The following is a 23,297-nucleotide window of genomic DNA, read 5'->3' on the forward strand; positions in this document are numbered from 1 at the left end:
AAACAGAGAAATTAAATGTGCTGAATGCTAGCAAATGGTGATTCTAGATGAAGAACATACAGGTGTTCATTTAACTATTTTTTCCAATTTTCTACAGGTTTGGAAATTTATAAGATGAAAAATTAGTGAAATCACTTATTTAAAATTGGTTGATGCATCACCAAAAATTTACTGATAACCTGCTATTATAAATATAATCCTAAAGACATATAGTCTAATAACTTTCATAGGAATCCAGGCAATTGTACCCTGAATACTTTATTTAGTTTCCAGAGTCAAATTAGAACTATGCAAAACAGAAGCTGGGGGTGGGGGGAAAGAAGTGTTTGGAAACTCCAAGACTAATCCATTCAAAATTTGGAAAGAAATTTGGGGTATATATTAATGATTCTGAAATTCACAAATAAATATATTGACTATACTGTACAGACCAAACTCAGAAGTTTAGGTGACATGTTTGGCTTTCTTATTAAAAAAAAAAAAAAAAATATATATATATATATATATATCTCCATCAGCCTAAAGTGACACTATCTCCTGAGTTTACAGATTTTCTCTCCACTCATATCTTCCTCAAGGGTGGTGAGCTAAATGTGTCTTGGTTTCAAAATCCATTCTTGGGGCCAGAGATTTTGACTGAGTTCTATTTTGGATTATAATACATTTAAGAGATTTTGCTAGTGATTTTAACTCCATTAGATGAAATTATACAACTTAATTAGTTTAGTATTGAAAACATGACATTATACAAGTGAAAATCATTTTAGAAGCATCAAAGTCAATTGTGCCTCCATTTTAGAATTATGCCAATCCCCCATGTCAATTCCTTAACCACAAAAACTTTGCTTGTCTCAACATACCCATGGCCAACCCTATTTGATTTTCTTTTCTTGTATGCCATATAGCAGGGTCACATTTCATTATTTTTTCCATGTAAATATTCCATTAATGCAGCAACATTTGTTAAATTTTTTGTTGTTTGTTTTGCTTGTTTGTTTTTTTTACAAAAAAAACCAAGAAAGCGGGGGGAGTGCATGGACCAGGAATCAAACCCAGGTCTCCCTCATGGCAGGCAAGAATTCTACCACTGAACTACCCTTGCACCCCTTGATTTTCATTTTTAAGATCCAGTGCTAGGATAAATAAATCTTAAACATTTATTTCCTTAACTTTGGCATTTCTGATGACATCTCTCTCCACACAGGTCAATGTTCCAACACAGTCTGAAGTTAACTAAGCACTGATACCCTGTCTCCATTTCCTCACCATATCAGCACCTCTTTCTTCCTCATTCTAACACAATTTTGCATCTATCAACTACACTGTTAAAATTGCTTTGCCTAGAGAATGCCTGATATCCTCATAAGCAGTGGGGACAACCACATCAATAGGTTGAGCCCTCAATGTTGGGGTTTATTCATATGAAACTAATCCCCACAAGAGTAGACTAAGCTTACTTAGAATTAGGCCTAAGAGTCACCCCCAGAGAATTCCTTTAGCTGCTCAGATGTGGCCTCTCTCTCTCTGAGCCAACATGGCAAGCAAATTCACCCCCAGAGAATTCCTTTAGCTGCCCAGATGTGGCCTCTCTCTCTCTCTCTGAGCCAACATGGCAAGCAAATTCACCGCCCTCCCCCCTTTCTACGTGTGACATGACCCAGGGGTGCAAACCTCACTGGCAACTTGAGATAGAAATCCTAGAATGACCTGGGACTCAGCATCAAGGGATTGAGGAAACCTTCTCAACCAAAAGGGGGAAGAGAAAAATGAGACAAAATAAAGTATCAGTCGCTGAGAGATTTCAAAGAGTCGAGAGGTCATACTGGGGTTTATTCTTATGCATTATATAGATATCCTCTTATTTTAAGGTATATCAGAGAGGCTGGAGGGAAGTGCCTGAAACTGTAGAGCTGTGTTCCAGTAGCCATGTTTCTTGAAGATGATTGTAAAATGATACAGCTTTCATAATATGACTGTGTGATTGTGAAAATCTTGTGTCTGATGCTCCTTTTATCTACACTATAGACAGATGAATAAAACATATGGATTAAAAATAAATAAATAATAGGGGGAACAGATGTTAAAATTAAAAAAAATAAATATTGGGTAGCTGGAAATACTAGTGGTCAATGAGAGGGAGGGGTAAGGGGTATGGTATGTATAAGTTCTTTTTTTAATTTTTTTTTCTGGAGTGACGTAAATGTTCAAAAAATTATCATGGTGATGAATATACAACTATTGTGGTGACATTGTGAGCCATTGACTGTATACCATGTGTGTAATGTTTGAATTTTAAGAATGTATGTGCTTGCGTGTTATTTTACCAATAAAAATTTAAAAATTAAAAAAAATTGCCTTGCCTAAATTAAAAAGTATTCTCCAGCTTGCCAAGTCCAATGGATATTTTTTAATTTTTACTTTACTGCATTTCTCAAATTATCTATTTCATTTTTATCACACCTTTCTTATTGAGACTATTCCTTTAGGCTCCATGGCACCATACTCTTATGTCACTGATGAAAAGTTTAAAGGTCCACCACAAGTAACTGATAGTGAAGTGACAAAGGACCTGTGCTACAAGGTTTGGTACCATCTTTCAAGACATGGTAAACAAAGTAAAATATTTATATTTCTCTTATTCTTACACTTAAACATTACATAGCATAATTGTATTTACAACTAATCAACACTATTACATCTGAGATGGTGAGGACTCCTATCTGGGTTGGAACCTGAGGAATTAGAGGAAGAATCAACATTTACTTGGAAATCATGGAATCAAGAAAGTTGTCCCATGATATCAACTTTGGATATAGTATCTGGATGTGACCAATAAATGAATTCTTTTGGAAAGAGAGTGAATTTTGAATGTGTCTGTTTTGGTCATGATAGATAGGAACATCTGCGGAACTGAGGATGACGCATGCTTATTACAGGTAAAGGATGGAATGTGTAAATTATTACAATCATTTTGAAAGCTAGTTTTCTTCACTAAGTTAAAAAAGCCGCTTTAGTAGTATCTACTTAAAGCAGAGAATCACTCACTTTCAGACCCAGTGCTTCTGCTGCTCCAAATACACCCAACAAAAATGTATGCACATTTACTCCAAAAGACATGGCAGCATTATTTGTAATAGTTTCAAAACAGAAACAACCTAAGATTCATCAATATTAGAAAAGATAGGTAAATTATAGTACATGTATATAAGAGAATAGTAAATGATAATGAGAATCAATGAATTATAGTGACTCAAAATAACACATATGAATATCAAATATATTACAAAAGAAACCATAACCAAGAGAATGCATTCTTACGATTCCATTTGTATACTGTTCAAAACCAGACAAAACTAAATATAGTGTTTATAGATATACGCTTTGGTGGTAAACTGTGATGCAAGTAAGCAACTTTTTATCATAGAAGTTGGGATGGTAATTATCTTTATGGGAGGAATAGAAAGAGACTGGGAAGTCACAATGGAGACTTCTAGGACTTAATGATCTTGATTTAGAGGTCATCTGGCTGTTTACTTAAAGATAATCTGTCAACCTATAAATTTGGGGGAACTTTTTCTGTAAGTGTTGTATAATTTCACAACCAAAAATTGTTTTAAAAAATGTTTCCATTTACTCTTTTCTCTTATGCCACACATCAAGATTGATTACAGAGTTGAATAAAGACAGGATTTATTCTTGATGTTGAATGGAAATTCCTGAAAAACTCTATTTGAATCAGAAAAGTAAATGGACTATAATCTTTGGTGAGGTATGGTCTCTGCCAAGGCATCAATATTTCACTATGCAAACACCAACAGTAATTATCTCAAATTGCGTATGTTCACTCAGTATGATTCTTCTAAAAGACAAAAGCACCAAAGTTATCATTTCTATGAAAATAAGTCTATTTTATTTCTTTCTGGCTTACAGAATTTAGGTATACAGAATTTAAGGTATACAATTATGAAGAAGAGGTATTGCTGGATTATATGATGCACCAAATTGGAAGAAAAGTAATTTCAATCATAAATATATACATATTAAAGGCAATATATATATATATTGCCTTAAATGGAACACCATAGTTACCATGTTTATTTTGCATTGACTGGGCTGAAGTAGAATCCATTTTCTTATAGACAGTTAAGCACATATGCCCTAAATTTCCTGTCCGATGCACTTGTATTACTAGTTTGATTTATTCATTGTTAAGAAGATAGTGTTGGTTTGCAAAAGCTGCTGGAATGCAGTATATCAGAAACTGAACGACTTTTAAAAAAGGGATTTATGAAGTTGCAAGTTTATAGTTCTAAGGCCAAGAAAATGTCCAAATTAAGAAACGGTTATAAAAATGTCCAAACTAAGGCATCCAGGGAAGATACCTTGGCTGAAGAAAGCCAATGACTTTCGGAGTTTCTCTCAGCTGGAAAGGCATATGGTAATGTCGGTTAGCTTTCTCTTCAGGCTTCGTCAACAGCTTCCCTGGGGTGCATTTTCTTTATGCATCTCCAAAGGTCTCTGAGCATGTAGCTTCTGTTGGCTCTAAAGCTTTATGGTTACCTCTTAAAGGGCTCCAGTAAACAACCCCACCTTGAATGGGTGGAGACACATCTCCATGAAAACCACTACTCAAAGTTACTACCCACAATTGAGTGGATCACATCACCATGGGAACAATCAAAAAGATCCCACCCAGCAATACTGAATGAAGATTAAAGGACATGGCTTTTCTGGAGTATAATAGCTTCAAACAGGCACAGATAGAAACGTACATATATGTGTATTCTATTAAATACAGGGGTATAGATATTATATTTAGGGATATAGATATCATTTTTATTTAGCAGTTATTTTTGGATTCCAAGGTAAGTAACAAAGATTTCTCAAATTATCTTCAAATACATTAACCATAAAACATTATTTTTTTCTTAAGTTATTTCTGCATGTCTAAAAATACTTAGCTATATTTTAAACTATGTGATATGTTTGCAAGAAGTATTTCTTATCAAAATATAAGAAACCACACAAGCAAATGCAAACTTGGGAGAACTATAGTTTGTCAATGAAAAACAGGGATTTCTGATATTTTAAAGAACTATAAGCTTAATATTTAAATAAATCTAACATGAAGCTGGCAAAGCTTTAATAAACATAATAAAAGGAATTGATTGTATACATGGAGGGGTTTAGAAAGGTACAAAATTGTCCCCTTACTTAGAATGAACATGCTTCTAGCAATATTATACTTCCAGGTTCTTTTTCACCTAAGGTATGTGTGGCAAACATTTGAATAAAACATGAATTACTGGTGTTTGAATTAATATTGGTGTCTTAGTATATGACATCAAGGACACTCCTTGATCATCCTAGGATTTGGTTATAGATTGTTATCACAGTATTTTTTTAAAGCACACAAAGACACAGACACACACCAAAAATGTTTTACTCTGAGCCAGTAAATACAATCATTAAGCAATTAACGAACAGACATTTATGGATGGTAAGTTATCTCTGTTGAAATAAATACATCATTGCATTGTATATAAACAAGTATTTAGTATATGTGTGTGTATAACTGGTTGTAATATAACACAGGATGCACTGAACCAATCTATTGCATTAAACCGTAAGTCAGAGATGTTCAAAAGTTTGTCTGATTAGAGTTAATATCCCTAACTAGAAGTCGGTCAATAAAAATTAACTTTTTCTTATTACATTAGGAAGAAAACCACCATCAAAGTGATGAATATGTTCTTGACTAGAATTATTTTTCTTAGTAATGAGCAGTGTTCTATGAAAATGAGGATTTAATATGTAACCAATTAGTAAAAAAATTAAGTCAATTACCAAACACAATTTTCCATGTTAAACATTAATTAAATTCTGGTCTATCTTTAAATAAATTTAATATAGAAAACTGAATTAAAGGAAAAGGTCAATTTAACTTATTAATCAAAATAGTGTTTATCACTTTATAGAGATGTATTTATCAGAAAAGTGCTATACGTGGTAAATTATTTCTGCATTATTTCAAGGGTGAATTTAGTATTTGGAGTTCCAATCATATTTTATGCAGCAGAAAATCAGATGTTGTAATTAACATTTAGTTGACACATGACTAAGTATTACATGGAGTAAATTGGTAGAAAGTAAATTATGAAAGACTGGAGCATTATAAACACTAAATGAAAAGTATTCAGTCAGGTTAGTGAGAAATGTAAAAGAGTTGTTGAAAACAGGATAGGAGCCAAATTATGTTTTTGGAATAATTTTATAAACAGTCACATTCACACATGTACACAAAAAAATGCATAAAAATTCACATAAATTAGATAACCTACAAAAGTAGGCATGAAAATACTCTGATATGAGTCACTGGTTCTCAAGGCTGACCATTAGGAACAACTGGAGAATTCAAACGATGTAGACTTCCGAAGAAATTTTTGCTTCCGTTGGTCTCTAGGACAGCTTGGAAAATGGGCATTTTTTAGTAATCCCCTCTTATATTTCTTAATTCTCAGGATAGAGACTGTCAACTCATAAGTCAGCTACTTATCTCTGGTGCAACCAGTTGGTGCCTGTGGCAAGTTCACTCATCCTGCTGCCCACTAAGCAGGTATTATAGAAGAAAGGGTATGAGCATATCTACTATGCTTATCTGAAAAGCAATCATTTTACTGTGTGGAAGAAAATGAAACATGTAAAAGAAAGCATAAAAAAACACACAGACTTCAATGGTAATAGCACAATTAAAATGGAATAAGAAATTCTTATACCATTCCTGCGTCTCATGTAACTAGACAGGTGGCTTCAAACCAGTTGCTACATTAGGCTCAGTGACTTCATGTAGAAAATGGGACACGGGTGATTGCTAAGGTGATTCCCAGCCCCTACCTTGAGAATCCCATTGGTCTATGTCCCCAGGGCAGAGAAAGATGAAAATGTTACTAAGATGATGACTTTTGACAAAGAGAAAGGTGAAGCTCTGTGATATGGTAATAAAAGGGCAAGAAAAAGTGACTTCCTTCATCTTGCTTTTCAGTAACTTAATAACTGTGGCACATTGGGAATGAAAGAGCAATATTTTTTTGGAAGAGAAGCTTTAGTTTGGAGCATTCACAGTTCACTTTATGGCCCAATGATCTAAATCTTCCCCAGCAGCCTAAATGTTGTATGTCTGTTGGTCAATTTTAACTTAATTCCTAGTAGTGAATTGACTTTCAGCAGATCTGAACAATTTTAGATATTAGCAGCTTCTGCATCTATCTGAATGACACATTGTTCTCAAGTTTCTGAATTCAGATTGACTATTTAAATTTACCAATGTGTTAATATTTTTGAGTAGGAAATTAAAAAAAGTATTTAGAGATTAATAGATAATTAAAATATTTACACAATAATAACCTAATTTGTGGAATTTAAGGACTGACTGATATAGGTGAGAGAAATTGATAACCTATTACAAAGATCATTTTGGTAATTTTCTGCAGGTGATTACTGAATATGCAATATGGTGGATTAAATTGTATCTCATTTTGGACATGTTCTTAGTCTTAGTCCTAATTCTGCTGGGTATGGATCCATTGTAAATAAGCTCTTTTCAAGATGTTACTTCAGTTAAGACATTGCTCAACTGAATCAGGCTGTGTTTTAATTCAGAATACTGAAGTCTTTGTAAGCAGGGTAAAAGATCAAGAGAGAAGCAACTGGGAACAGCCAGAAGCTGGAAGTCAATTAAACCAGAGGAGAAAGGAAAAAGCATCACCATGTACACTGTCATGTAAAGGAAAAGTCAAGGACCCCCAGAAATTGCTGGCCAGCCAGAAGTTACCAATTCTGGGAGCTTCTGAAACCATGAGTGGATCAATTCCTGTTAATAAGCCAGCCCACTGTATTGCCAGCTAGGAAATTAATACAGGAGATAAATACAAAATTTCTAGAATTTACTGAAGATTTCAACAGGGAAACAGAAATGAGAATCTAAGTCAATTCTCAGTTATAAGTGGCTTCATTTTTCAAGGCTTTTGTTCTTTGAAACTCTGAGCCATGTTTTTGCTTTCCATTGTTCAAATTTCTATGGAGCAGTCACTAAATTTTTTGATGATCTTTTTACTTCATTCTGCAATCATTTATTTTTTTCTTCACTTTTTGTTTCTTTGTGTTGCACTTTCTGGTTTAACTGTTTTTAAACATCTGGATATATTATAATATTATATTATATTATATTAATTATATTATATTATATTATATTATATTAATTATTATATATAATATATTATATGAGGAAAACAGAACCAGCAGGATACATATATCCTGGCTCACACAACTAAGGGGATGAGCAAGTCTGAATTCCTCAGGGTTGGTCACAAGCTGGGAACTACAGTAAGGGTTTTGATGAATGCCCCCAGAGAAGCCGGCTGACTGAAGTAGAGACGAAAATTCTTCCTTCTGACCGCTGAAGTCATCAGTTCTCTTTTAAGGCCTTTAACTGATTGGATGGGTTTTTTTCACGGCTGAAGGCAATCCCCTTAGTTGATTGTAAATGGAACCAGCCATAGGCGCATCCAATTTACTGATTATTTAAATCCATGAAATAACCTCACAGTAACAATCAGACCAGTGCTTGCTTGACCAAACACTAGGACCCCATAATGTAGCCAAGTTAACACATGAATTAACCATCACACTGGACTTTCATTTTCATAATTTAAAGAAACAAAGAACAACTAAAATTAAAACTTCTTTCTGACATCCATATTTTAATAATCAAATATAGTTGTAAATTACATTAACATTTTCCCACAGTTAGAGGTAAAACATATATTTTGTTATTCAAATTTAATTAAAATAGGGACTAAATTTTGTTGAGATCAACCTTACCAAAATAATTAAAACATTATACCAATTTACACTGTTGGAATTTTGAGATGTCTACATATGGAACATGATTAGGAAAACGACTTTTAAATAGAACCTGATTAAGTTTTCTTTCCAGATATTAATTAATGGAGCATAATTAGGAGCAAACCACTTACTGAGGAATATGTTCATTTCTTAGTCCAAAAAATTGAGAAAGAAAATATGATAGACCATTCTCATCTGTGTTAGAGCAGAGCCCCACAGGCCTACTTCCAGCCTGCAGCTTATAGGGTAGGCCTTGCTTATCAAACAGTTGGTTCCTTCAAGAAGCTGCAGCAAGGGCCGAGCAAGGAAGGGTAGGCCAGAGGGGAATCAACAATGGGAGGCAAATGATAAATGTGTGCAGAACACCGGCTTTTTTCTAACCTAGTTAAGAAAACCTTCCCTAGCCCCAGGTCATGAAGATATTATTCTACAATATCTTCTAGAAGATAGATCTACAATCTACTTAGATTTTTGGACATAGGTGTCAGATTTCACTCTTTTCATATTGTCTTAGTACGACTATCACAAGTTCTGCACAAGGGGTTCCTTAAATAACAGGAATTTAGAATTTAGTGACTCACGGTTTTGAGGCTAGTATCAGCAAGGCAAAGCTTTCTCTCCAAAGTCTGTAACATTCTGGGGCTGGCCGGCAAGGATTTTTGACGTTCTTTGGCTCGTAAACCTGTTTCCCATCACATAACCACGTCCTCTCCTTTCTCTTCCGGGTTTCCGGTGGACTTCCGGCTTCTGGCCATCCCAGGCTTTTTCTCAAACTTGACTTCCGGTTTCTTTCTAAAGCCTTCAGTATTCAGAATTAAAATTTAACTGCCTCCAGTTGGGTCATACCTTAACTAAAAATTATAGCTAAGAGATCTGGACAATCCACACCCACAGCAGTGAGTATTAAGATTAAAGATACGTCTAAATTGGGATACATAATTTAATCTACTACACACACACACGCAGAACTGCCATTGTCTCACAGTTGTGTTTAAATGAACACAGCTCCTTAGGATCAACCCTGGAAGCAGGAGTGGGAGGCAGCGGTTGCCCTGGCGCCCTCCTGTCCGCTTCTGCGGGTCGCCACGGCCAAGCCTGACCGCCCCAAGGCCTCCTTCTTGTCCCAAACTTCGCCACGTCAGTAGGCGCTGTCCGCATCCCGCCGCCCTCGGCCGCACCTCGGCTCCAAAGTTCGCGCTCTAGGCGCAGCGGCCCCGAGAGCCTGAATGTCTGGGCCTGGCGGGAGAGGGTGTGTCAGGCTTTGCGGTCTGTAAAGTCAGCAGAACAGAGAGATCCCACGTTGCTTAAAGAGTTCTGGGTGGTGATAGTGGAGTGGATGGGTTTGGAGGACAACTGTATAACTAGGAAGCCCAGGTGAGAGAAAACACAGGGCAAATGCAGTGTCCTCCTTTTCCTCCATTTTCTGACTATACTTCACCACTGAATCTAAACCCTGACCATCTAGTAGTTGCAAATCCATTTGATGACAACTATAATACCCATTTTCTATAAACCACTACCTTCATGAAATCCATATCTAGTCCCTGGTTATTCTGGTCTTGGAGAGTATTGAACATTCAGAGTTCCATCTCACGTTCCCCAAGAATGTCTTCCTCATACTGTGGTCCTTACTCACTCAGGAATCAGCCACATCCATTTCCTCAGAGTCCTCTGGGCATGAATTTAATGAGCCCATGCTTTTAATTTTGGGCCACATGACAATTCAAGTTTTGGAAATTCATCTTATAATAGTGCACAAGGCCAGAATGATAACATGCCTAATCAACATTTTAGACAAAATCCTGCTAAAAACTTGGGTCAGATTCCTCCACAGAATGCAAGCCAAGTATCTAATCCTGACTTGGCATCTAATTTTAACGCTTGAAATAATACAAATTTTAATTCTCCACTGGAATCGAATCATTCTTTTATTCCTCTGCCACACACTTTTGGTCAAGCAAAGGCACCATCCCAATAACAGAACTTAGTAAGGGACAACCAAAACCACGAATCAAGATTCCTCCGCTCATCTCCCTCACTTAAATATGGTTGGAACAGTGAATCAGAGTACTACTGGATTTTGAAATGTTAATTGAAACAATACAGTAAATCAAGAGAACAGCGGCTCCAGTAATACTGAAGCCACAAAGAACAAATGGGATGCTGAACCAGCCTCAACAACCTAGGGGTGCAGTAGATATATGCACCACTGAAAAAAGCAATAAATTCTCTCTCCACCCTAGTCGTCATGGCCATTCATCTTTCAACCCAGTGGAATTTGTATAAATGAAGTGAATGAGGATTAAGATGCCATCTTATGTAAGGGTCTTGTCAGAAATGATCTCATCAGATCTGCATGGGAATGACTGAAACAACTTATGGCCTCCTGTTCTAGTTTGCTAGCTGCCAGAATGCAACACACCAGAGATGGATTGGCTTTTAATAAAAGGGGATTTATTTCATTAGTTCTTCAGAGGAAAGGCAGCTAACTTTGAACTGAGGTTCTTGCTTACGTGGGAAGGCACAGGATGATCTCTGCTGGTCTTCTCTCCAGGCCTCTGGGTTCCAACAACTTTCCCCAGGGTGATTCCTTTCTGCATCCCCAAAGGCCTGGGCTGAGCTGCAAGTGCTGAGATGAGGTATGCCGAGCTGCTTGGGCTATGCTACGTTGAGCTCTCTCATTTAAGTACCAGCCAATTAAGTCAAACATCATTCATTGCAGCAGGCACGCCTCCTAGCTGACTGCAGACATAATCAGCAACAGATGAGGTTCACATGCCATTGGCTCATGTCCACAGCAATAGATCTAGGTACCTTTACCTGGCCAAGTTGACAACCCAGTGGAATTTGTGTAAATGAAGTGAATGATGAATGATGAATCTAACTACCACACCTCCTAACTACAAAATCGTCAGCAGTATGGGGCTGTGATACATGTATGGCTGACAAATAAGTTCAGTTAAGGTGCACTAGAGAAAATTTCAATCCACCTGCAGTTTGGCAGTGATACTAATCACAGGCATTATCTAAAGCTTGTTATTTTTCTATGAATTACAGAGGTTCAGTAACACCAAAAGGATTTTAATGCTTTACATTATTTTTTAAATGCATTCACAAAAATATCATTTAACTTTTGGTTTTTATTAATATTCTTCTTCAGCACCAGTACAAATTTTGTATAATCTTTGCTATCTTAAATCAGAATAATGTATATGTTTTCAGTTGTTGTTGTTCATTCTAAACATAAAAGCCTCTGGAAGTTTGAAATAATATATAGCAAATGGAGACAAGTTTTAACTTTTAAAAGGTGGAATCATTGAAAGATGTATATTTCTTGCTGAATTTTCAAGATAACACTTTAAACATTAGTTCAAAAGTTATTCAAGGATCTATTTGACATGGTTTTAGAATGAAGTTATGTAGCTATATCATGGGGGAAGCATGCATTTTAATGGATATTTTTTAAAATAATAGAGTATGACACTAGAATCCTTCCCCACTGGAATCCTTGAAATTAGTGACTTTCATATTTCTAAGACTATCCTTCCAGGATATCTGTTTATACAGATATGAGTATATAGTAGATGCTTAATAAATATACGTTGATTAACTTGTGAATTGTACCATATGAAATTGCTACTTTTGATTAGTTGAAAATTAAATTCAATTAATAGGGTGGCATAATGTATGTTTCCATTACTATTATTCAGAATTAAATAGTACTATACTCTTCAACTTCCTTGGATTATTGTGTTGTTTTGTTATTATTTGTCGTTTTCCAGAGAAATAAATAATATAGTATCAACAGGAAAAAACAAAAATCAACCCTTTTCCCATTGTTTCACAATGCCAGCTTTGTAATAAATCAAATGTCTATAAAAACATAGATCTGTTTTTAGACTTGATTCTAGACTTGATTCATTTCTTTAGACCTATTTTCTGATTCTTGTGATAATAGCAATGTCTTAATTATAATGATATTATAATAAATCATAATAGCTGGAAGAGCTCATCCTACCCAGATATTCTTCTAGTGTCTATTATTTTTGACTCTTTTATTTCTAACAGACTTCATAATGATTTCTACAAAAAGTAAAATCTGTTATGATTTGGATTGGGATAACTGAGACCTTTTCAATATTGAACATTTCAGACCACAAATAGGGATTTTTCCTCCATTTATTTAGGCTTTCTTCACTATCTCTCAACACCGACTTTACAGTTTCCCTCATAGGGGGTTTGCACATGTTTGTTTTAAATTATTCAAATACATTTGACGTTAGTATCATTTTTATTTGATTTTCCAAATTTTCATTGTTGACAGATAAAGATAAGATTGTTAAACTCATACATTAATCTAATTTTTCATATTTAAATTTTTTAGAGTTTTATAATTATACAACCATATTATCTACAGTCAAAATTTTATAGTTTCCTTTCCAATCTGTATTTTTTATTTCTTTTTCTCACCTTAATACATGGTCTAGAACACTTCTAAACTAGTATTGACTAGGAGGGGAGATAGTAAATACTTAGATCTAAAAAGGAAAGCTTCTAATATTTCTTCATTAAGCCTGCTATTTGCTGAAAGTCTTTGTAGATACCCTTTATAAGATTAGGGAAATTTCCTTTTATTTCTACTTTGCTAATAGCCTTATTTTATTTTACCTTGTCTTAATTATTATTAATGAACGGATGTTGAATTTTAACAACAATTTTAAATTTTAACCCCCCATCTAACTGAGTAAATCATATGATTTTTCCCCTTATTCTATTAAATAGGTGGATTCTAATTTTGATTAGAGTTCTTGTTTCAGTTTTCTAATTAAGTTTGGCCTGTACTTAATGACCTTACCAAGTTTTAGTATGAAGGTTATTCTGATCTCATAAAATAAATTGGGGAGTGTTCCATTAAATTTTAGTAAAATTCATCTATGTGAGATTGGAGAGTTTGCGTGTGTGTGTAATAAAGGATTTAATCATATATATAATTCCACTTGTAGTTTGTTGATTATTCAGATTTTCCATTTTATGTTAGTTTAGAAATTTTGTTTCACAAAGACTTTGTTCATTTCCTGAATAATTTCCTAATACATGGTCATAAAGTTGTTCATAAAACCCTTTTTTCATTTTTAGAAGTCCCCAAATCTATAGTAATATTCATTTTTAAAAATATTTAGCATAATGTATTTGTGTTTTCTCTTTCTTCTTAGGATTTTCTTATCTTGGTAAGGAGTTTCTCAATTGTATTAATATTTTTAAAAAATTTTTCTTTGCTGATCCTTTCCATTGTGTGATCGTTTTACTATTTCATTAGTTTTTGCCATTTCTTTATTATTTCCTCCCCACAACTTTCTTTAGAAACAGTTTTTTTTCTTATTCTTGAGAATACTTTAGCTAATGGATTTTTCAGTCTTTTTTTTTTTTTTATTTTAACATATGCTTTTAAGCCTATAAAAGACCTCCTAAGCATGACCTTTCAAGTATCACACATGTTTGTTTTGATTTGTTATATTTGTGTCATCCTTCAGTATAAATTATCTTCTAATTTCCATCATGATTTTTTGTTTAACATGGGCAATATAGCCGGACGTTTATAAGATCTTGAATTTTTGGCAAAATGATTCCATCAGTATTAGAAAATTTCCAAATATTACTGCGAATATATTTTTTGCCCATTTTCTTCCTCCTCTCCTTTTGGGACGCCAATCACATATATGGGAGAACTTTATACTGCATTGTCCATATATTATATCTATTACTGTAATTTCATTTTTTTTTATCTTTATGGCTAGCTCATTTATTCTTAATATCAGTTGTATGCATTGGTTGTTAAATGCAACCGTTTCTAAATATTCACCTTAGTTTGCCATTGTTTCACATTTTTCAAGACCTTAATTATAGTTTGGAGTTCTGACAAAATTTTCAGCCTTTTTTATAATATCCTTGAATATGGTATATTATTTTAGTCTGTAAGCACTTCATAAAAATCTGAAGCCTCATTTTAGCTATTGTATCTGCCAGTTATCATTCAAATGCTACTGTCTATCTGCCTTTTCACTTTTTTTTGTATCCCAGGCCTATGATGATGTCATCTTCCTCCATATAATACTAGGATATCATATTAATTGAATTGAAAATATGGAAATCATTGGATGCTAAGTTTCAGACTCTGTGAGGGCTTGGCAACTAAGACTGAAACTTAGTTCTGTACCGAAGTTCTTTAAAGTTCTAACTCAAATACAGTGTTAGCAGGACTCCTCCAATGGCAAACCCTGAATTTCAGCTCTGTGGCTGTACATTCATGAGGCTGTCAAAAGTGTTTTTCACAGTCACATGAGCTTATTTCTGAGCTTTAAGTGTTATTTCTCGATCCTGAAATGCTGTACTTTTTGTTTATAACCTCATATTTCCCTGGAAATTTGGGACCTCTGTGACACCTAAGACTCTGAATTGGAATTCTGCTGTTCTGAAAGTCAGCACTGCTACATACAATAATTGTTAAAGAGACTGAAAAAGCCATCAGGCTTCAATTACAGATAAGAATGAAGCCAACCTGGTGGGGATGAAGGTAAATCAGAATACACAGTGTATTAATTAATGTTCTCTAGAGAAACAGAATCAACAGGAATATTCATAAATATAAAATTTATAAAACATAGAGTCCAAAATCCGCAGGGCAGGCTGTGAAGCTGACGATTCCGATGGAGGGTCTGGACGAACTCCACAGGAGAAGCTCGCTGGCTGAACCAGGAAGAGAACCTGTCTCTTCTGAATCCTCCTTAAAAGGCTTCCAGTGATTAGATTAAGCATCACTCATTAAAGAAGACACACCCCTTGGCTAATTACAAATGGAATCAGCTGTGGATGTAGCTGACCTGCTCATGATTTAATTCTATGAAATGTCCTCATAGCAAAAGACAGGCCAGCACTTGCCCAGCCAGACAAACAGGTACCACCACCTGGCCAAGTTGACACATGAACCTGACCATGACACACAGTAAAGGGTGACAGTATCTGTATTTTTGAACTTCACCTACTGTATGAGACCAAAGGAAGATAGCTTTATTTTATCCAAAACCTAAATTTTCTGTAGCATGCAATCTAACTCAACCTGCCTGGATAGTTCATTTAAACAATCCAAACACATGAAGACCAGATGGGAACAAAGGCTTATTAGTCTGTATAGCTTAATATAATATCCAGATACATCCCAGAGTATGTTGGGCAGATAATTAAAAAGTATTGACAAAGTCCCTTGAAGGACTGGAGAAAAAAATATGGAACTATTAAACTTTTCCACCTGGGAAGCCACTGATATTTTCTCAAACACTAGGGATTCCCAAGTTAATAGGCCAAGCCCATGATCTTGAGACTTGCTCTTATGAAACTTATTTCTGTAGCAGAGAAGCTAAGCCTAACTAAAATTATGTCTAAGCATTTCTTCCAGAGAACCTCTTTCATTGTTTAGTGGCCTCTTTCTCTCTAAGCCCAACTCTGCAAGTAAAATCATTACCCTCCATATGACATGCAGGGGTTTTAGCCTGCCTAGTCACATGGGACATGACACCCAGGGATGAGACTGGCCCTGGCACAATGGGATTGACAATGCCTTCCTGACCAAAAAGGGAAAAGAAACGTAATAAAATAAGGCATCAGTGACTAGGAGATTTTGAACAGAGATGAGAGGCTATTCTGAGGACTACTATTATTCAAGCTTCAGCTAAATATTGCTAATTGCCACAGTTAGCCAAACACAACCAGCATCATTCCTGTTAACCCTAAATAACACCCAGGACTTTATCTGAGATCCTACAAAAGTTGCACACACTAAGATTATTTTTCAGAAACCTAAAACTTTCAGGCGGTTCCTAGGCCAAATAAGTCCTGAAACTCAGAGTTGCCAGTCCCTCCAAAAACATTAACCAGTTCCATCCCCTTATCCCATATTGTCAACACCCCTTCCCAACATGAAAAAGTTAGAAAGGGCATAACTCAAATAACCCCAAAGATTGGGAGAAGGATTAAAGGAGAAAGAGGAGCTATAACAGCAAAGATAGGATTTAACAAATGAGTATGACTGCTGTGTCATTATACTAACATCTTTTTAGTCTCCATTGTCTTGGAGCAGCTAGAAGGAAAAACTTGAAATTGTGGAACTGTAACCCATACTTTGAAATTTGTTCTAGAACTGCATGTTAAAATGTACCTTGAAATTTATTGATTTTTTACATATATGTTGTATTTCACAATAAAAAATGTTAAAAAGTGCCAGAAAATGTGAAGTGTTAATAATATGAAAACCATGCATATGAGGGCAGATATATGAGGACTCAGTACTTTCTGCATGCTTTATCTGTAAACCTACCACTGAATAAATAAAATGCATGTACGTAAATATTTAAATAATTTATATAGACAAACCATTATAATTGAACAAATAAATTTAGATAATATGAATAATGTTAGATATAAAATATTAAATATTGTGATAATATCTGGTGGTGGGGAGGAGTGTTTTTCATGCTCTCAACCAGCATGGCCCTTTTACTGAAATCAGAATGTACTACTAGGGCAAATTCTAGGCTCATCTTCCTGGGTTTCTGTCTTCTCTCTAATCTTAGTTGGTTAATTCTACATTGGCAACTCTCCAATGTCCTCAAACAGATGAACCTTACATTCTGTCGAGACTTTCTAGCTATCCTCAGAGGGAAGTATCTTCTGAATTCCCAGAAACAAAAATCACTATATTCCATTGTAAGGGTTCTGGGCACCAGGCTGAAGAAACTGAAATTAATACTCTAGGCAAAGAGGACCCACAGTAAGTCATATATATTTTTGAGAAACTTACCTAGATGAGGTATGTATAAAAAATGGTTTCAGTAAAGGACAAGAGGCAGCAGTTCTCCTTTGGAATCAATAGCAATGGCTAAGATAGTAGGTGTAGAATAGACGCCTGCAATCAACACTCCAGAAGAGACACCGTGTAATTGTCTAGCTGTTTGGAAATAGATGGAGTGAAATGACAAAAATTTTGAGTTTTTGTGATTAGAAGAATGGGACTTCAGAATTGTCCAGATGGAGCTGAGGAATTGATACCATTTTTAATATCTTGTACTTATAATATTGGTGTAAAATATGTGTAGAGATTTTAGCAAGCATTTGGAAAAGAGAATCTGGAAGTTACAAGTAAGTTTGGAGCTAATTTCTTAGATCTGAAAATTACTACCTGTGAAGCAAGTGTTAAAGGCATGGAAGTAGACTAGACGCTAGTTCTATTCTCAGCTCTACTACTAAAACATAATTGCTCATCCACAATAATGTGAATCTGGCAATAAATGAATCCATATGAAAAATGGACTAATTCCCATTAACTGACCTTAAAGCAGAATTTTGCAGTTAAACTCTGCAAATAATGTGTTTTCCTTGGCACGCTTGAAAAAATAAAACTCAATGTCTGCATTTCACAGACACTGGGCAATGGGAAACATCTTCTACCCTTCTGCTTCAACCCATATCATTAATTCAGTGCAGTGTGGTGATACTATGCAAATTTGGCATCATGGATCCTTCTATACCTTATAATGCCCTTTCCATCCACATTTAGCTTTATGCCTGCCACAAGGGATTATATCAGACAAGATATTCCTCTCTCTTCCAAAGGCTTCCTAGCCCTCTTTCATAGAATGACTGGTACTATTGCAACAAAGCCACTCATATTTTCAAATGAGGCAACTCAGGCAACTGAGTTTCACAGGTTAAGTGGTTTGCTCAATTGACTACTTAATTGATGGAATTCCAATCCTTTGACCTGTAAATTTGGCACTTGCTACAAAATTAACATAAGGGGGATGAGGGGATAATAAAGACTAATCAAACAATTATAATTTGCTGGGGACTTTTGTATTCTAATATTTTCCATTTAAAACTAATAAAATTAGGTAGGCAATAACTTTTAAATCTCTAGATTAACAAAATAAAGCTTTTAAAATTTGACCAAAAGAGATCAACTAACACCCTTAAGTTTTCATGTTAAGAAATAGGGAAAACTCTGTTTTCAAAACATGACCTGAATGATTAAAAAGTTCAAGTTTTTCTAATAATTTATGTTAATAAAATGTAAACTAAAACACGAAAGAGAATTAAAGAACCTATAAATTTCAAAACTGTATAATCGGGGGTAAATTTTTGAGAATTAAGCATGTTGTTTGCAGACATTAATCTTTTTCATACATATGTATATATTTAGTACATTCATATAATTATGTATGTACATAAATTTATATATATGTTTGTATATATGTGTGTGTATGAGTAAAGTGGCATAATACAGACCCCATAGTAGTCACTGAATATATATCCTTGATTAGTTGAGTGAAACATTTGAAAGAGCAAAATGTCAGATTTCACCATCAAACAGCATCATTTATTCACTGGAAAACCATGATTATTCAAAATTTAATCTAATTCAATTAGCACTTCTTGAAACTTTTTCTTTGTGCCAGATACTCCATGAAACAATGAGGAAATTTAATGACATAGACAGAGAAAAGATGTATTAGCAATGTGTTAACTTCAACTTAAAGTACTCTGGGAGCATAGATATACTAGAAAGAAGAAAAGTTTAGAGGGGGGTGATATTTGGGTTACACCTTACATTGATAAGGAATCTATACTATAGAGTAGATACAGAAGTTATCTCAGTAAATAGAAATTGCATGAGTAAAGGCATGCAATCAGACATCATTACTAATAGAAGCTATAAAGGCTTATCATTTTTTTACATATTGAATCTAGTGTCATTATAGAAGAAAAGCCATATTCTGAGCTTAGCAGATTCTGAACTGTGACTGTTTTCTATCTCACCTTTATGCTCTTAACAAGATGCAACCATTCAGTGGAGGATATACTAAAGATCACCGTTAGATATATACTATCTTTCTTTGGAACTATGACATCTCTTGCTGTGTTATCTCTGACTGCTTTGAGATAAAACACACTGTGAAGGTCTGGTTGATATCGCTAGGGAGGTAAGTAGCATTTGAACCTTAAAAAACGTTTAACAGGCGGGCCGCGGTGGCTCAGCGGGCAAAGTGCTTGCCTGCTATGCCGGAGGACCTCGGTTCGATTCCCGGCCCCAGCCCATGTAACAAAAATGGAGAAACAGAATACAATAAAACAAGAAAATGTTTAAAGATGTTTCCCTTTCTTCCTTCCTTCCTTCCTTCCTTCTATCCTTCCTTCCTTCTCTCTGTCTTTCCTTTAAAAAAATAAAAATAAAAAAAACGTTTAACATTACAACTGATTATTTTCTAGAACTGACAGAAACTTTATCCAGAGTCTTATTTGTTGAATGAATGTATGAATTAACTCATAAATGAACTGATTATTTTCTTGTTGTTTAGAAGCAGTTGAAGTGGAGTTACTGCTCTACTAGCCTTGAGTTCATACCGACCAGAATGTTTTAAATGTGGATTTGCTACTTATCTAGGAATTATATGAAATACAAAGAGAAAAATATTAGCAACCAAGCCTGGTTAATGTGAAATCGCAGATAATAGTATTTTGATGGAAAAATTAACATTTTAAGCCATGAAAATAATATTAACAAATGAAGGATCCTACCAATCAGGGTATTTTAAACCTCACGCTTGAAGATATGACCTGAGATATTCATATATTAATATATTTTAATGAAAGATTAGAAAATTCCCATAATATTCCATTAGTGAGTTATTTTAGAAAGTCAACAGATATGAAGAGAACTTGTAGAAGTGGGTCAGTACTGGAAGGGATGGAGGCAGTGAAAACAGAAATATATTGGAAAAAGCACTACAGTTATGAGTCTGGAAGCATGTATCCTACACCTAATCATGCTATTAAGTAGCTATGTGCTATATGAAAATTATTTTTTTCTAACCTCAGATAACTGGGCTAAATGATATTCACATTCCTTTTTAGTTTTAAATGTTCCCTGATTCAAAGGAGACCTTCTCTGTACGTTGTTAGTGACTTAAAAATTACAATGGAGTTCTGGGGCATAATGAATTGCTTTTACATTTAGTGATACTTGTTTTAAAAATAGCCTTTATTGATTCCTATTAACTAATTCTTCTTACTTTCACCCATATCTCATTTCTTAAACCTCTCAGAGAAAGGGAAGTCCAAGTAAAACTCATCTTCTAGCCTAGGATAATGTTCCTCAAGTAACATACAGTGTTCTTGAGTTAGACTTCCTGGATATCTCTTTGAATAACTAAACCTAGAATTTAGCCTCCCATTTTTTATTATAAGCATCATTGCCATTTGCTATCCATTCCTCTAAACTGTCAGTGCCTTTCGCTATCCATTCCTCAGGATTCATTTATTAAGAGGCCGAGTTATGAACATCTGTCCACGTTCCAGCTGAACAAATCATTCCAACTAATCTTTTGGACCCAAAAGTTCAATGGATGAGGCAGGACCATGATTTATACTTGAGGGTTTTTTTGCTTTGTTTTTGCAACAAAAGCCATTCTCTTACTGTACTCTCAACAACTGCCTGTATTACATTAATCAGACCTTAATTAACAAGGAAGAAAGGTGATAATTTACATTTATTTCAAATTGACACATTGTACTTTATTTAGCAAATGAGACCTGTCAGGCACTGCAAGTGACGCTTAGATTGAAGACAGGGTGTCGAAAATATGTCTTCCACCTGCCTGCACCTTTGTAGGAGGGAGCTTTCAGTGTGTTTACACGAGGATCATTAGAGGTACCTCACGCTAAGCTTTCATGAATCTTTGAATAAGAAATACTCAAAGGTCATCAGGTATGAAATATTTTATAATGACACACTGCCATAAGGCATGAGAAGCTGATTCATCCTCGAAAGTAAACTCAAGGATGATAAGGAAAAATAATCACAGAGAATCATTTCAGATCTATCCAAACCAGAAGGGAATAGAGTTGAAAACGTGATGATAGAGGCCAAGGGAATGGTTATTTACCCTATGCCAATCTACAATTCAAAGTAAGCTGGAGGTCTAAAGCAAAGAGAGGAATACCCTGATCCAGATGACTGGTCAGCAATTTTTGACCAAAGACTATAAGTGACTGTCAAGTGGTAAGAAGGTAAAGGTAGTTATATAGCAACTGTGGAAACCAGTCTGCTAATTTTATGAGACAAAATCTGAAAATTAGATAAGGTCATTGATTTACCCTATTTTTGCCTTTTCTTTAGTACATAAGGTAAAAGTTGAATTTGAAAATTAAGCTCAAGATGGTTGAAAGGCATGGGACATGCAATTAAATTAGTGTAGATTCCGTATTTTTCTCTGCTCTTCCAACTAAAGTTATTTTTAATGGTTTTTATTAGCATATAATTCAGACCACGGTTTAAACCCGATAATGAGTGAGTTCTACAAGCTCTTCTCTTGGTGGTGGTAGACACTGGAGCTCCCCCAGAGTGAATCTCTGGAATGGTAATGAATTGGAGGGACAATCTGAGGCTATTTTGAATGACTCAGAGACTGCAAGTCAAGAAAATACACCTATACCTTTCCTTAAGAAACATTTGAAAAGTAGCATTATACACTGAAAGCAGTACAGGCTATAAAATAACAGAGACTGATGAGGTACCAACTCAAAATGCACTTCTATTTTTAATAAACTAGGTCCTCAAGAAAATTTGCTAGAGAAGAGGAAACTAATCAAACATGTGTCTGGAACTTCATATTTATTGCATTATTCATTACTTAAAACACCTTCAGAGTCGGTTAGTGTTGTTTACAATTTAACAATACATTTTGAATAATAACAATACTAAGTTACAAAAGTCAGAAAATAAATCCAATTGTGAGACTTGAGGAATGCAGGACAAATGTATTTCTGGGTATGTCCCCCCTGTGATTTGATTATCTTTGCAAAAGTGGGACAAAATTACTTAAAGATTTTTATACAACTAAATGAAACATATATGCAATTGATAAATGTTAACGTCCTTCTTCCCCTCCTTAATCCACACTTAAATCCACTTACCTTGGAAGATATACATTCCAGTAAGCAGTATGACAGTAAGACAAGTGGATATTTTTTCTTTCCCCTGAGGTATATGTGTGTACTGAAAATTTAAGTAAAAATGAATATCATGCTAGAAATTAAGATATTACAGGAAGAGGGAGAAATGGTTCATAGTAGTCAAGCCTACTAACATGGTTTGAAACATTCTGTATTGAGGAGCTAAAGAGCATGGGTCTGAGACAGAGTCTCAGGGTAAAAGAACAGCAAATGTAACTTGACTTTAATCAACTATGCCAGGACTTTTTTCAAATATCCAGTCCAATTTTTAAAGCTATAATTATTAATAAACAATGAACAGTTATTTATTAAACATCTACTATGTGGACAAT

General features: G+C 34.8%; 2 long non-coding RNA genes and 1 pseudogene across 6 annotated transcripts in view; 2 read left to right on the plus strand and 1 right to left on the minus strand.

The window, feature by feature from the left end:
* Positions 1-23,297, minus strand: part of LOC143673469 (uncharacterized) — a 124,143-nt gene that overhangs the window by 71,202 nt on the left and 29,644 nt on the right. Inside the window, exon 1 of one of the 4 annotated variants that reach the window (XR_013170382.1) lies at positions 9,486-9,677. The exons of the other annotated variants lie outside the window; for them this stretch is intronic. This is a non-coding gene — a long non-coding RNA (uncharacterized LOC143673469). Of the gene's footprint in view, positions 1-9,485; positions 9,678-23,297 lie in introns of those variants that run through there. 4 annotated transcript variants of the gene reach the window in all.
* LOC143673470 (uncharacterized) overlaps positions 9,669-23,297 on the plus strand; it is a 32,624-nt gene continuing 18,995 nt past the window's right edge. For both annotated transcript variants that reach the window (XR_013170384.1, XR_013170383.1), the window contains exons 1-2: positions 9,669-9,800; positions 19,789-19,934. This is a non-coding gene — a long non-coding RNA (uncharacterized LOC143673470). The remainder of the gene's footprint in view (positions 9,801-19,788; positions 19,935-23,297) is intronic.
* Positions 10,131-11,911, plus strand: LOC143674609 (pygopus homolog 1 pseudogene; annotated as a pseudogene).

The sequence above is a fragment of the Tamandua tetradactyla genome, chromosome 2 (assembly GCF_023851605.1).
Source record: "Tamandua tetradactyla isolate mTamTet1 chromosome 2, mTamTet1.pri, whole genome shotgun sequence".
NCBI lineage: Eukaryota > Metazoa > Chordata > Mammalia > Pilosa > Myrmecophagidae > Tamandua > Tamandua tetradactyla.